At 36.6% G+C, this 16034-nt stretch overlaps 1 protein-coding gene across 9 annotated transcripts in view; it reads left to right on the top strand.

Annotated features, from left to right (window-relative positions):
- The window catches only part of Sntg1 (syntrophin gamma 1), a 925417-nt gene that overhangs the window by 71223 nt on the left and 838160 nt on the right, over window positions 1–16034 (top strand). Inside the window, exon 2 of one of the 9 annotated variants that reach the window (XM_076564002.1) lies at window positions 1671–1728. The exons of the other annotated variants lie outside the window; for them this stretch is intronic. The gene's annotated coding sequence lies outside the window, so the exon portion shown is untranslated. The remainder of the gene's footprint in view (window positions 1–1670; window positions 1729–16034) is intronic. 9 annotated transcript variants of the gene reach the window in all.

Below are 16034 nucleotides of genomic sequence, written 5' to 3'. Positions count from 1 at the left end.
GTAAAATGCATAAATGAATTTGGTTCATTACTCACTATATTATATTAAACATTATAAACGTTTAATCCTGGAAAAGAGGAATATCAATATTCTTTAGCAGAACAGTCAAGTATTCATTAAGTATTTAAATTGCAACTTTCAGTAAAAGATTTTCCTTCCTGTGAAGAAAACAGCAAATAGCAAATTGCAATTTGATTTCTCAGAACAGATTCTTTTTTTTTTTAAAGGGCAAAGGGATTTATTAAGGAAGGAAATTTTACAAGATTAAACAGAGGAAGTGTCGCATGTTTCTGGAAAGATGAGGCACGGTCCCATATTGTTCTTTTGCCTGAAATTGTCCCAGCATCCACGTCCCAAGAGGGAGCAAAGAGAGCAGTCTATGTGCGTGCGTCAGAACAAATTCTTTAAAAACATATTGTTGACCTCTTTCATCTTACTCATTTCTTTTTCAGTTTGTAAATTTTTGTTGTAGTAAATGTACAACTTTCAGAATATAATATAAGTGAATAGTTACAAATTTTGTGAAAATAATTCTCAAGAAAAGTCAAGTAAATGTAATTTCTTGTAGTAGTGCTTGTACTGAATTCTATAAAATATTCCAGGTGTTTGATATATGTTTCTGGAGAAATATGAGGAGAAAAGTGGACAGATTCATGACATTAAGAATTTTATGCATACACATGCTAGTTAGGACAGACATTGTATCTAAAAATGTTTCCTTGAATGGTGAGGGAGGAAGGGTGTACCCTTTTTGGTTAGAATGAACATATCAATGAGGTAATGGATGCTTTAGTCAGATCATCCTCATGTCTGAAAATGCTTTGTGGATACTCTTCAATTACTAAACTAATTCCAAAAGTCTTACCATCTCTGCACATACCCCACCCCAATATAATTTAAACAAAATTACTCTGCATGAATGAACAATGAATGATGCTTTCAGAAAAAAAAATGGGATATTAAAACTTCACTCTATGGCATGGGATACTGTCCTATGTGTTTTGGTCATGGAGCTTCCAGAGATCTCCAAAATAAGACAGGCTATTGCCATTACCATTGATTACCCACTACAACTACATGATTTGAACATTACTGAAGATAGCACACATTTTGGCTTCATGTTATAGAAAAATAGGTCTTAAACCCATTGGGAAACTTCTTCTTCTCTGGGTTCCACAGTCCTAAAGGTGCTGTGAGAAAAAAAAAGATTTAAATGGTCATATTAAGTGCTTCAAACTATATGTAGGAGAAATATTCCCTCTAGTGTAGTAATGGCCTGACTATTATGAACATAACCACTTTCTGATTGATTATGAAGCTGGCTCCACAGGAAAAATAGTATGTCTGATACTTTGATCCTGGTCAAAAACCTATATTTAGGGAGGTCATAGGCCCTAATTTATAAGTTTTTATTGTTATTTTCTTAAATAACCATATCAAAATATCAAGATAAATTATCAAAAGTGCTTCTAAATATTTATGTTTATACCTATGCACATGATTTGCTCTTAGCCTTATTCAGAAAAGTTTTACAGATTTTTTTTAGCTATTTTTTTTCTGATAATGGACAAGTTGAAGAAAAGGTGTGTAACTTGTCAGAATGTTGAGAAAAAGGAGGTGGAATGCTTAGCCCTGAATAAAACGTTCTTACTGTAACCTTCTCCACAAAGGCATGAGGAGTTGAAGAGGAAGAAGAGACAGCAAGAATGTTCACATAGAGGCTGGAGAGTAAGTTTGAAATTCTGTCTTCTGGGTATGACATTACTATTTAACTAACAAGCTCACAGTAGCTGTGATTACCTGCATAATACAGAAAAAAGATAAAAAAAAAACAATCAGAATTCCAGCATAGATGTGGGAAGTATTTTTTAGGCCCCACCATGCTAGATGTAAAGCAAAGGATAACCAGACTACAACCCATAGCTAATGAGAAGCTAGCTAGCAAGGAGGACCATAAGAGGGATGCATGGATTGCCCTGCGAAGGAGAATTAGTTGAGATCTCCACAAGCAAACTGAGGGTGAGGGGGGCAATGGAGGGTAGGGGATGGGGGTAATAAGAACATAAGGGAACAGGATGTTTGAGCTGGAACTAGGACAGAGTGGGAGAGCAAGGAAGGAGATACCATGATAGAGGGAGACATCATGACGATAGGGAAAAACAGGATGCTAGGGAATTTCCCAGGAATCTACAAGGATAACCCCACACTAGAGTACTAGCAATAGTAGAAAGGGAGGCTGAACTGTCCTACGCTGGTAATCAGATTGGTGAATACCCTGTCACCATAAAGCCTTCATCCAATAACTGATGGAAACAGATGCAGAGATCCACAGCCAAGCACCAAGCCAAGCTCTAGAAGTCCAGTCAAAGGGAGAGAGAACAGGGATTTATGAGCAAAGGGCATCAAGATCATGATGGGAGAACATACAGAAACAACCAAACCAACCTAGTGGGAACGTATGAACTGTGGACCAATAGCTGTGGAGCACCCATGGGCCTGGACAAGACCCTCTGTGTAGGTGAGACAGTAGTTTAACTTGAACTGTTTAAGGGACCCCTGGCAGTGGGATCAGGATTCATCCCTGACACATGAGTGGGCTTTTTAGAGTCCAGTGCCTTTGGTGGGACACATTACATAGCATTGGTGCAGGGGGTGGGGCTTGGATGTGCCTCGGTTGAATGTACCAGGCTCTGCTGACTTCCCATGGGTGGCTTTGCATTGGAGGAAGTGGGAATAGGGGGTGAGTTTGGGTTAAGTCTGGGAGGTGGGTGGAGGGAGGAGAGGGAGTTCTGTGGTTGGAATATAAAATGAATAGAAAATTTCTTAATAATAAAAAAATAAAATCTATTGGAAAATTGATAACTGTTGAAGAAGGAAGAATCAGTCTTTTTTGAGTGTGTTCCAAGTGGCCATTTTCCATTGTTTCTGAATACTTTTTCTCTTAGCATCCTTCTCTTTTCTTTCATATCATATGTATTCTACTATAATATAACTATTTTTCAGTTAAGTTATGGCATAGTATTCTTCCCTAGAGTTTCCTATTCACCTTACCTTTGAATTGCCTCTCCTCCCCTAACCTGGTTTTCCCATATATTTGTACCTCTTCTTATTTACAGTTTTCCATCCTCTACCTTTTTATTTTCATTTTACCTATGATTATGTGATACCAAAAAGAGAGGGCGTAGCTAGAGTTTTCCTGCCTGGCCCATAGTCAGGACAAATCTCTGTCACCCACCAGTCCCACAGCTGCTCAGACCTAACCAAGTAAACACAGAGACTTATTTTGTTTATAAACTGTATGGCCATGGCAGGCTTCTTGCTGGCTGTTCTTATATCTTAAATTAATCCATTTTTTTTAAATCTATACCTTGCCATGTGGCTGGGGGCTTGCTAGCATCTTTACATGCTGCTTGAAATGGGGGTGGCTGACAGTGACTCCTTCTGCCTTTCTGTTCTCTAAATTCTCCTCACTGTTAGTCCCGCTTATACTTTCTGCCTGGCCACTGGCCAATCAGTGTTTTATTTATTGACCAATCAGAGCACACATTTGACATACAGGCCATCCCACAGCAAGAGGGTGGCAAGACTCACTTGTTATAATAACTTATAAAATCATACATACTAGATTACTTTTAGTAAACTTTAATTTAACTGAGTGAAAAATACCTTCTTCTTATGAATTATACACTCTTATTACTCTTCCTTATGTTTCCCTTCCAAAGCCAGCACTGCATGTTACCTAACAAAGCAAATTATGTTTATTGAAATGTAATATTTCACAAATTTTTCTTTATAATATTATTAAATATTGTCCAAATAATGGAAAAATCCAAACAGAAGTATTTTATGAGTATTTTAAAATATAAAAGCAGATTTATCCTTGACCTTCCTTGACATAAAACAGAAAACAATTTCACATTAAAGAAGGCATATTCATGTATTTCATCATTTTATTGTAATTTATTTTATCATCTATCTTAGTCCTAATTCATATAAACTTCTAACTCTTAGGTATATTTTTTCAGTACTCATTTTGCTGTGCCATCGCCTATGTCTGTTAAGTTACTAATTTACTCAGAAATTAAATTCCTACTATCAAAATTGGTAGAAAGTAAAATACTTAGTTCTTTGCAATATTTAGTTCTGAGCAAGAAGTGAATTTTACATTACTAATTATACTCACTCATATATTATATGTTAACACAGAGAACTATTAAATAAGGGTCTGTGAAGAAAGTAGGTGAGAAAAACCATGCCAGCATTAAGTCGTACAGCAAGATAAAGCTGCCCTGATAGTTTTGAAGCCTTTAACAACAATTGAACCTTTTTAATAGTTTGGAAAACACTGTATCTTTGTAAATTATATCTGTTAAAAATATGCCAATTTTAGCATGGTTAAAGCAGTAAGTTCTTATTGGTGTTGTAGGAAGCAGCTTCTTCAGTGATACATGGCCCTCATTCCTGTTCATAGGTTCCATGTTGTGCTGGAAAAAGAGCATGTCACTGGCTACACTGTAGTCACTAACTTCATTTCACACATTGATAAAATGGTTGAATAGTGCTTATGTAAGTAAGCCTGCTGGCAGCCTGGATTCCTCCCCAGATCTCTGTATTTAGGTTCATGGCCCAGATTTTCTTAAAGTTTAGGCTGTTATATTTAGAGTAGAATACAAACAAGTTTCAGAATATAAATTGCCTAAAGCTGAACGTATGTACTAAACTGTACCAAACATAGGTGTTTATTCTCATATTTTACTTGATCCCTTCATTTCATTTGCAGTTAACTTTAATTTTATTATGGGCTACTTAATTTAGAAGTTACACTATATTTTTATGTCTAATTTCTATATTTTGATAATGAATATTTTGTCAAGTGATTTTGTCTTATGTGTAGGATTTTTAAAGATGGTAAGTGCAAAGGATTGTATTATTGATTTTCTGTCTCTTTCCTCTGGGGAGAAGTTTTCTATTTTATTCTATAGTATATTAAACTACTTGTTATGTGTATGTACAAAAGAACCTGATGCATTTCCTTCTCTAATTGCACAATGATTGTCTATCTCCTAAAACTTCACAACATGTATGGAGTTTGTGCCAGAGCTGACACTGGAACCCCTGAAACTGGAGATGGTTAAAAGATTAATGGGAGTACCAGGAATTGAACTCAAGTCCTCTGGAAGAGCAGTCAGTACTTGCTCTTAACAGCTGATCCTTATTTCTAGCTCCTTCTCTCTCTGCTCAAAATTTATACCTGTCCTACTTTTTAAATTTCTCCCTTTATATCATTTATATACTGATTTTCCTCCATCTAATGATCCTGTTCTGCACCATGAATCCAGGCTTTTAAAGTATGACTTTGTGCATCTCTGAATTTCCTCAGTTTCTATTGACATGTCTCCTTTCCACCTCTAAGTTTATAAGTTTGAGTCCTGTTTTTCCTCCGGGTTTTTCACTAAAGTTTTGTGAATCATGTTGACTTCTAAAAGAATCAGATCTTAACTTTATATCTTGTTTTTTGTTGTTGTTCTTGCTATTTATATTTAATTAATTTCATAACTGAATTATTTACTTCCTTCTATCTACTCTTTTTGGATATTTCTTGTTCTTGTTTTTCTAAGGCTTTCAAGTGTAACATTGAATTATTAATATAAGATCTCTTCAGTTTTCTGGTGTAGGCATTTAGAGCTACTACCATTCTTCTTAATACTGCCTTCGTGATATCCTGGATATTTATGCATTTTGTGTATTCATTTTAATCCAATTTTAGTAAGTTTTTATCCCTGTCTTAATTTCTACCTTCACTCAGTTTTAGTTCAGACATGATTTTGTGTATTTTCTGCTGTTTATATTGTTGATATCTAGCTTCATTTTATTGTGATCAGGTAGAATGTAGGCATAAAACAAGTCTCAACAAAAATGGAAAATTGATTGTCTTCATTATACATTCAAAACACACAAAAATGGCACAAGAAAGTATGTTTTTGTAGTGGAAGGAACCAATAAAAGTCATTTTCGTAGTAAAGTCTAAGCAGATGCAGTACTATGTACTATCTATGCTTTTATCTGGACTCAGGGTTTTGTTTACATATTTCTCTAGCCATGATTTCTTCATTTCTTCTTCAGTTAGTAAGAAGGTATAGGCACTAGTCATATCCAGTTACATCCTATATATTTGTACTGTCTGTTTGTACTGGCTTCAATAGTGCCATTCAAAGTTTTTGTCTACCTAGAATCTCCAAATTTTGCCCTATTCAGATGAAAAGTTTACAGACAGATGTAGCTAGGCTGAGACCACAATGATTAGGGTGTGCCCATACAACCTAATCAAACACACACCCACAGATATATAGAAGGAGAGCTTGTGATAACAGAGAATGGAGTGAAATATCTATAAAACCAAGTAATGTCAAGAATTTTTGGCTGCTACCAGATTCTGGGAAAGATAAAGAATGGCTTCTCCAGAGAGAGAGAGAGAGAGAGAGAGAGAGAGAGAGAGAGAGAGAGAGACAGAGACAGAGAGACAGAGAGACAGAGACAGAGACAGAGAAAGCCCTGCTATGCTCTAATGACCAAATACTTGTTAGACATCAACTCTTTTGAAGGACTACAATGTGATATGGTTCTTTGGAGTTCTCTAATCCTGTACTGAAAATGAATCCAATTGTCAAATATTAAAATAGTGTGGATATTTTTAATATTAAGAAAATTTTTCTTCATTTTAAATACCAACCTCAGAACCCCTCTCCTCCCTTCTCCTGCTCTCCAGCCTTACTCCCCAAATTACTCCCCATTCCTACCTCCTCCAAGACAAGGCCTTCAATGGGGAGTCAGCAGAGCCTAGTCCATTCAATGAGGCACTTCCAAGCCCCTCTCCCTGCATTAAGGGTGTGTAATGTGTCCCACCATAGTCACTGGGCTCCAAAATGCCTACTCATGCACCAGGGATGGATAATGATCCTACTTCCAGGGGGTACATTAACAAGGTCAGGCTAAACAACTGTCTCACATATGCAGAGGGCCTAGTCCAGGTCCATGGGTACTCCACAGCTATTGGTCCACAGTTCATATGTTCCCACTAGTTTGGTTTGGTTATCTCTGTATGTTCTCCCATCATGATCTTGATGCCCCTTGCTTATAGAATCCCTGTTCTCCCTCTCTCTGACTAGACTCCTAGAGCTCAGCTTGGTGCTTGGCTTAGGATCTCTGCATCTGTTTCCATCAGTTATTGGATGAAGACTTTAGGGTGACAGACAGTTAGGGTATTCACCAATCTGATTACCAGAGTAGGACAGTTAAGGCCCCCTTTCCACTATTGTTAGTAGTCTAGGGTGGGCTCATCCTTGTAGATTCTTAAGAACTTCCCTAGCATCCTGCTTTTCCCTATCCCCATGATGTCTCCCTTTATAATGGTATCTCCTTCCTTGCTCTCCCACTCTGACCTTGTTCCAGCTCAAACATCCCATTTGCTTATTTTTTATCCCTAATCCCTACCCTCCATTGCCCCTGTCACCCCCATTTTATTCATGGAGATCTCAACTATTTCATCTTCCCAGGGCAATCCATCCAGCACTCTTAGGGTTCTCTTTGTTAGCTAGGTTCTCTGGAGCTATGAGTTGTAGTCTGGTTATTCTTTGCTTTACACATAGTATCCACTTATGAGTGAGTACACACCATGTTTGTCCTTCTGAGTTTAGGTTACCTCACTCACTCAGGATGATATTTTCTAGTTCCATCCATTTGCCTGCAAATTTCATGATGTCATTGTTTGTTTGTTTTCTGCTGAGTAGTATTCCACTGTGTATACATACAACATTTTCTTTATCCATTCTTTGTTTGAGGGGCATCTAGGTTTTTTCCAAAATTACAAAATGCTTCTATGAACATATTTGAGCATGTGACCTTGTGGTAAGATTGAGCATTCCTTGGGTATATGCCCAAGAGTTATATAACTGGGTCTTGAGGTAGATTGATTACCAAATTTCTGAGAAATCACCATACTGATTTACAAAGTGGCGATACAAGGTTGCACTCCCACCAACAGTGGAGGAGTGTTCCTGTTGTTCCACATCCTCTCCAACATAAGCTGTCATTAGTGATTTTGATCACAGCCATTCTGACAGGTGTAAGATGGTATCTCAGAGTTGTTTTGATTTGCATTTCCCTGGTGACTAAGGTTGCTGAACAATTCCTTAAATGTCTTTTGGCCATTTGAAATTCTTCTGTTGAGAATCCTCTGTTTAGTTCTGTAACCCAATTTTGTTTTTGGATTGTTTGGTACTTTAATGTCTAGTTTCTTCAGTTCTTTATATATTTTGGGGATCAGCTCTCTGTCAGATGTGGAGTTGGTAAAGATCATTTCCCATTCTGTAGACTGTCATGTTGTCCTATTGACCATTTCCTTTGCCTTATAAAAGCTTCTCAATTCCAGGAGGTCCCATTTATTAAGTATTGCTCTCAGTGTCTGTGCTACTGATGATATATTTAGGAAGTGGTCTCCTGTGCTAATGTGTTCAAGACTACTTCCTATTTTTGCTTCTATCAAGTTCAGTGTAACTGGATTTATGTTGAGGTCTTTGATCCACTTGCACTTGAATTTTGTGCATGGTGACAGATATGGGTTTATTTGCAATCTTCTACATGTTGATTTCCAATTATGACAGCACCATTTGTTGAAGATGCTTTTTTTTATACAGTTTCAGCATCTTTGTCAAAAATTAGGTGTTCATTAATTTATGGATCAATATCAGGGTCTTCAGTTCGATTCAATTGGTCCACATGTTAGTTCTTATGCTTGTACCAAGCTATTTTTATTTCTATAGTAGAGATTGAGGTCATAGATGGTAAAGGCTCCAGAGGTTACTTTATTATATAGGATTCTTTTAGCTGTCATGGAGTTTTTCATTTTCCATATGAAGCTGAATATTGTTCATTCCAGGGATGTGAATAATTATGTTTGGATTTTATTGGGGATACCATTGAATCTATAGATTGCTTTTGATAAGATTGCCATTTTTACTATGTTAATCCTACCTATCCATGAGCATAGGAGATCTTTCCATTTTCTGATATCTGTAGATGTAACCAACCGTCTTATTAAATAAAAAACACAGAACCAATGTAAAAGGGAAAGCCAAGAGATCAGGGTTCAGAGCTAAAATCTTACCCTTCCTCCTGTGGTGCTACGACCTCTCTGAAAGACAGCTACTTCCTGTGTGTTTGTCTTTAATATAGTCTTTCTGTTCTGCCTTCTCATTGGTTGTAAACCCAAACACATGACTGCCTTGTTACTCCCTGTAACTACAGCCCTCCAGGTCTTAAAGGCATATGTCTTCAATGCTGGCTGTATCCCTGAACACAGAGATCTACCTAGCTCTGTCTACCAAGCGCTGGGATTAAAGGCATGTGCCACCTCCACCACCACCACACTCTTGGTATGGCTCTAATAGCTCTGACCCACAGGCAACTTTATTTATTAACATACAATTAAAATCATATTTCAGTACAAATAAAATACCACCATATTTCCCCTTCTCTATTTTAATAAAAAGAAAAAAAGCAAAAGGTTATAACTAACATAAGAAAAACTATATACAAAAGTACAATAACTATATACAATATATACAAGTAATAAATACCTTAACAATGTCTAGTCCATTTGTATTTGACAAATCAGAGAAAATAATTCCATTATCTATCCTATTTTAGTAAGTCCAAAATGTATCTAATTCACTTTCTATCCTAATTAATCTTCAACTATAACTAACTAATCTTCAACTCCCTCAGAGACACAAAAAGGAAATAATATTAACTAACAAAAATAAAAACAGGAAGTGCATGCAACCAACTTCCAAAAAATCTGTGAATTGACAGAAACAGCCAGCTGCCTGGACAGTCAACTGATGCTTCTCCACAGTGTTGGGGCATCATCTTCAGCCTATAGGCTTAGCTTATCTGAGAGGCTCAATTGTGAAGTAGGACGTACACAAGGTCAACAGTTCAACCTCACATTGGATGAGAGCAGTCCATGTACCAGAAACACCCGAATTCCACTAGTGTCATGTCATGATTCAGGATTTTAAATTCTGGAAATTGTTGATGATTTTTTAATTCATCTGTCCATTCTTCTTGGCTGTGTATATATGGCTTCATCTCACCATCCAGCTCTTCTCCACATCTCTCTATTAAATGCCAGTCTACTATTGAGAGGCATGAGCTTTCAGCTGCTGTTCCATTGCACAACAGAAGCTATTGGCCCAGTGCTTATTAAGCGGCCTTCAAGGAAAAGGGCAGTCACTGTACTTTTTCCGAATTGCAAAGGCCACTTCAGGGATGGTGCCATATTGTCCTGGCCTCAGAAGATGCCTTTTGATAAAGCCATATCCACACTTGTTTTGGCAAGAATCAGTAGTCCTTTGTTTCGTGTTCTGTCTGTCCATTCTGTCCTGTAGATTTGAGGATACTTTGTTGTCCAGTGCCTAACTTTTGCCACAGTGAAAGTTAATTCCATATGCAGTTTCTTCAAAGCCCATATTTTCTCTGAAGTAGATTGTTACTGCCAGGAGACAATATGTCTCAAAAAATTTTTCTAAGTTATTAAAACATTTTAAATGCCATATTCTGTAGATCTCTGAAGGGTTTGAAGATGACCTGTCTATCTAAAATATATCTGCTCAATTTTTAAAACATATCTAATATGACTACAAGTTCTATTGTAATGTCTAACTACTAACTTCCATTTCTTTATATACTAATAGTTGGTAATAATAACATTCAAGGACCAGAAAATTGCATTACATTGTAAAAGAATGGTATAAATACAATTAGAAATATACATATAGCATTTTCTAACAATATCAATTTCAAATTTGTATACAATATAAAACAATCCAATCCAATATAAAGTATTTAAGACTAGTAATTGTCTTTTTCTTTTCTTTTCTTTCTTTTTTTAAAACAAGAACTGTAGATGTAACCAATCGTCTTATTAAAATAAGAAACACAGAGCCAATGTAAAAGAGAAAGCCGAGAGGTCAGAGCTCAGAGATAAAATCTTACCTCCTGCAGTGCTCCTAACTTCCCCAAGGGAGAGCTACTTCCTGTTTTTCTGTGTTTAAATAGTCTTTCTGTTCTGCCTTCTCATTGGTTGTAAACCCAACCACATGACTGCCTTGTCACTGCCTGTAAGTACTGCCCTCCAGGTCTTAAAGGCATATGTCTCCAATACTGGCTGTATCCCTGAACACACAGAAATCTACCTAGCTCTTCTAACCACCACGCTCTTGCTATGGCTCTAATAGCTCTGACCCCAGAGCAACTTTATTTATTTATTAACATAAAATTAAAATCACATTTCAGTACAAATAAAATATCACCATAAAGAACCTTAAATCTAATCTCCTTAGCTTAGCCTTTTTCCTAACCCTTGACAACGAACCTTTACCCAACCCCCCTAAACAATGAAAATTATCCCAGACCCAAAACCCATTAAAAGGACCAAAAAACCACCCACCCCACACCACATCCATGGGAATGTGGGCATCGAATTCTTAAAATTGCTTCCTGCTGGGTATGGGCGAAGTTATCTTTATCCTGAAAGAAAAAATTTTAGGTTAATTGTCAAATTCTAGGAAAGGTAACTATATCCTTCATTAACCAGTCTGTGTGTAATGCCAAAGTTCAGGGTTTATCTCAAGTTCTTATTCAAGTAGTCTTTGAGACGCAATCATCTCAGCTAGTCATCTCAAAATTGCTCTGAGTACCTTGTAGTTCAAAGTTGGTCTGTAGATGATGTTTGTCAGCTTAATATTATTATTGTCCACGTGGAATTGTTGTTGTTGTGGGGCCCCATCTTCTTTCTGGAGACTTCAGTTGATGTTAGGCCTGGCTGTGATTTCCTGCAGAAAACTGATAAGAGACTTGAACACAAAGACATATATATGCAGCTTATTGAAGCCTTTTTTTCTAGAATTAGTTAGGACTCTATATGACCATTCATAACTTAACAAAGTTTAAAATGTATACATATCTATATATCTATATATATTAATCTTGTAAATTTTGATACAAAATTCATACTTTAAGAAAAGTTTAAAGAATCAGAATAGAATCAAAGAGTTGAGATTAGTAATAGACTAGTCCCTTAATTAACTTGGCTTTTGTCCTGTCCCATAGCAGAAGATGGCTCTTTTTTTCTGGCATGATACAGGGAGTTTGCATTTTCCTTTTAGCAACATGCTTGAGTTTAAAGAAGGAGAGAGCCATTCTCCAACTCCAAAGTCAGCTTTAAATTTTAACTGAACTGGGACTATTAGAAGACCAACAGTGTTAAATCTTTAGAGAAAAGCAGAAACAAACATTTAGGAAGGCATAACATTTTTTTAGGTAATATATACCCATACATCGTTTAACTCTGTTTCCTGGGATAGATGATTTGTCCCATTTCTTCAGATGTCTCATTTGTCTTGTGTTCTTCAGATTCCTTAACCTTCATTCTACTAAAAGACAAAGACAAAATCCTTTCCCCAAGACTAATTTTGGGGATGTTCCTTTTTGGCAAGTTAATATCTGAATAAATGAAAAGGCATGCGTTACTAGTACAAGTTAGTTTAAATTGGATGTTCATGCTAGTTGATGAACTGTCACCTCCTCTAACTAAGAGGTCTTTCTTGTTCAAATCAAACCTTTATCAATTTTGATGGTACCCACAGCTTATCTTCTCCTGTAGAAACAAAAGCAAAACCTCATCCCCAACGTAATACATACCCTGGTTTCCATTCTGAGGTCAGCACATCCTTAAAGTACATAGACTGATTTAATTCTGTAGTTTTTTTCTAATATCCAATGTCTCTCTGCAGCTGTTGTTCCTTTCTCATTGGCATTGAGAAAATTCAAAGTTAATAGAGAATTATGCAGTCTATTTCTGGGGGTTTTTGTTATCCCTTTCTATTTATTTAGCATATCCTTTAGGGTTCTGTTTGAACTTTCTATAACTGCTTCACCTGTAGGATTATGTGGTATACCTGTAATATGCTTTATATTATAATAAGAAAAAAACTGTTTCATTTTAACAGAGACATATGATGGAGCATTGTCAGTTTTGATTTGTGCAGGTATACCCATGATGGCCATAACTTCTAGCAAATGAGTGATTACAGAATCAGCTTTTTCAGAACTCAAAGCAGTTGTCCATTGAAATCCTGAATAAGTATCGATGGTATGGTGTACATATTTCAATTTTCCAAATTCTGCAAAGTGAAACACATCCATCTGCCAGATTTCATTCCTCTGAGTACCCTTTGGGATGCATCCTGCTGGTAATGGTGTTTGATTGTAGAAGGAACAAGTAGGACATTTCTTTACTATTTCTTTGGCTTGTTGCCAGGTTATGGAAAAATCCTTTTTTAAGACTTTACTATTGACATGATGTTTTTTATGAAATTCTGAGGCCTCCAGCACATTTCCTATCAATAATTTATCAATCTCATCATTACCTTGTGCTAGAGGGCCTGGTAGACCAGTATGGGATCGAATGTGAGTTATATATAAAGGATGACTCCTTTTCCTGATTGTATCTTGTAATTGAATAATTAATAAAGTTAATTCTGAAGCATCAGGGATAAATTCTGCAGTCTCAATATGTGATACCACTCTTTCAGCATACTGAGTCAGTTACTATGTTGAGAGGTTCTGAAAAATCCATTAATACCAACAGAATAGCATACAATTCTGATTTTTGAACTGAATTATACAGACTTTGAACCTCTTTACTTAAATTTTCTGATTTGTAACCTGCCTTTCCTTGTTTTTTTGGCATCTGTATAAAATGTATGAACTCCAGATATGGGTTTTTCCTGTATAATTCGAGGCAAGATCCAATCAGCTCTCTTTATAAGATCAATTTTATCACTTCTGGGATATTTGCTGTTAATTTCTCTCAAAAAATTACTGCAAGCTCTTTGCCAAGGTTCACTTTCTGTCCATAATTTTGCAATGACCTCCTTAGTTAAAGGTATGACAATTTTTGCTTGGTCTATTCCTGCTAATTGACGAAGTCTCAATTTTCCTTTCCAAATCAAGTCAGAGATTTTTTTCACATAAGTTTTTAATTTTTTATTTGGTTTATTTGGTAAAAATATTCATTCCACTATAATATCTTCCCTCTGCATTAATATTCCAGTAGGAGAACACCTAGAAGGTAAAATAACCAAAATGCAATCTAGCTTTGGATCAATATGATCCATATGCCCTTCATGTACTTTCTTTTCTACCAAGGTCTTCAGGTGATAATTCTACAAAGTTTCAGGTGATAATTCTCTTGGACTATTTAAGTCCTTGCCACCTTCTAAGGTTTTGAACAAATTAGTCAGTTCATCATTTTTTACCCCTACAATAGTTCATAGATGAGAAATGTCTCCAAATAATCTTTGAAAGTCATTAAGAGTCTGTAGTCTATCTCTCCTTATTTGCACCTTTTGGGATCTATTTTTTTGTAGCTCTATTTTATATCCTAAATGATGAATAGAATCTCCTCTTTGTATCTTTTCAGGAGCAATTTGTAATCCCCAGCAAGGCAAAATTTTCTTTACTTCTTCACACATTCTTTCTAAAGTATCTGCCTTTGAGTCAGCTAGTAAAATATCATCCATATAATGATAAATTATAGATTTAGAAAAATTTTTATGTATCACTTCCAATGGCTGTTGTACAAAATATTGGCAAAGAGCTGGGCTATTCAACATTCCCTGTGGGAGGACCCTCCATTGAAATCTTTTAACCGGTTGAGAATTATTGTAAGTAGGCACTGTGAAAGCAAATCTTTCTCTGTCTTTTTCTTTTAAGGGTATTGAAAAGAAACAGTGTATTAAATCGATAACTATGAGAGGCCATCCTTTTTGTAACAGAGTAGTCAAAGACATCCCAGATTGTAGAGAGCCCATTGGCTGAATTACTTTGTTAATTGCTCTAAGGTCTGTTACCATTCTCCATTTACCAGATTTCTTTTTAATAACAAATACAGGAGAATTCCAAGGGCTGGTTGATTCTCCAATATGCTGAGCATTTAACTGTTCTTCCACCAGCTCTTCTAAAGCCTGGAGTTTCTGTGTTGTAAAAGGCCATTACTGAACCCATACAGGCTTGTCTGTTAACCATTTTAAAGGCAGAGCTGTTGGTGTCTTTGGTAGATCATCAGTTGTTGTGCCCTATTCTTGTATAGTATGGATGGCGGGTGACCACTCGTTAGAACAATATCTTCTTTTTTTTTTTTTTTTTTTTTTTTTTTTCTTTTTTTTAAAGATTTATTTATTTATTATGTACACAGAGGCCAGATCTCATTACAGATGGTTGTGAGCCACCATATGGATATTGGGAATTGAACTCAGAAACTCTGGAAGAGTAGTCAGTGCTCTTAACCTCTGAGCCATCTCTCCAGCCTCATTTTTCTTTTTCGATAAAAAAAAAGTTAGTCTTGACTTAAGTACTTGTTTTCTTTTTTTTTTTTTTTTTTTTGCTGAGAACTATTATCATTTTTTTTTTTTTTATTATTTTATAACACCATTCAGTTCAACATAATAGCCACAGAAACCCCTGTTCTCCCCCTCTCGCCCACCCCTCCCCCCAGCCCACCCCCCATTCCCACCTCCTCCAGATCAAGGTCTCCCCCGAGGACCGGGGTTGACCTGGTAGACTCGGTCCAGGCAGGTCCATTCCCCCCTCCCAGACCGAGCCAAGTGTCCCTGCATAAGTCCCAGGATTCAAACAGCCAACTCATGCAACGAGCCCAGGACCTGGCACCAATGCACAGCTGCCTCCCAAACAGATCAAGCCAACTGACTGTCTCACCCGTTCAGGTGGCCTGATCCAGTTGGGGGCCCCTCAGCCTTTGGTTCATAGATCCTGTGCTTCCATTCATTTGGTTATTTGTCCCGGTGCTTTATCCAACCTTGGCTTCAACAATTCTCGCTCATATAAATCCTCTTCTTACTCACTAATGGGACCCCAAAAAAAGACACGGAGAAATGGACAAGATCTACATG

Source organism: Peromyscus maniculatus, chromosome 2 (assembly GCF_049852395.1).
Source record: "Peromyscus maniculatus bairdii isolate BWxNUB_F1_BW_parent chromosome 2, HU_Pman_BW_mat_3.1, whole genome shotgun sequence".
Lineage (NCBI taxonomy): Eukaryota > Metazoa > Chordata > Mammalia > Rodentia > Cricetidae > Peromyscus > Peromyscus maniculatus.
Note: the sequence above shows the minus strand (reverse complement) of the source record. Positions and strands in the feature narration are given on the sequence as shown.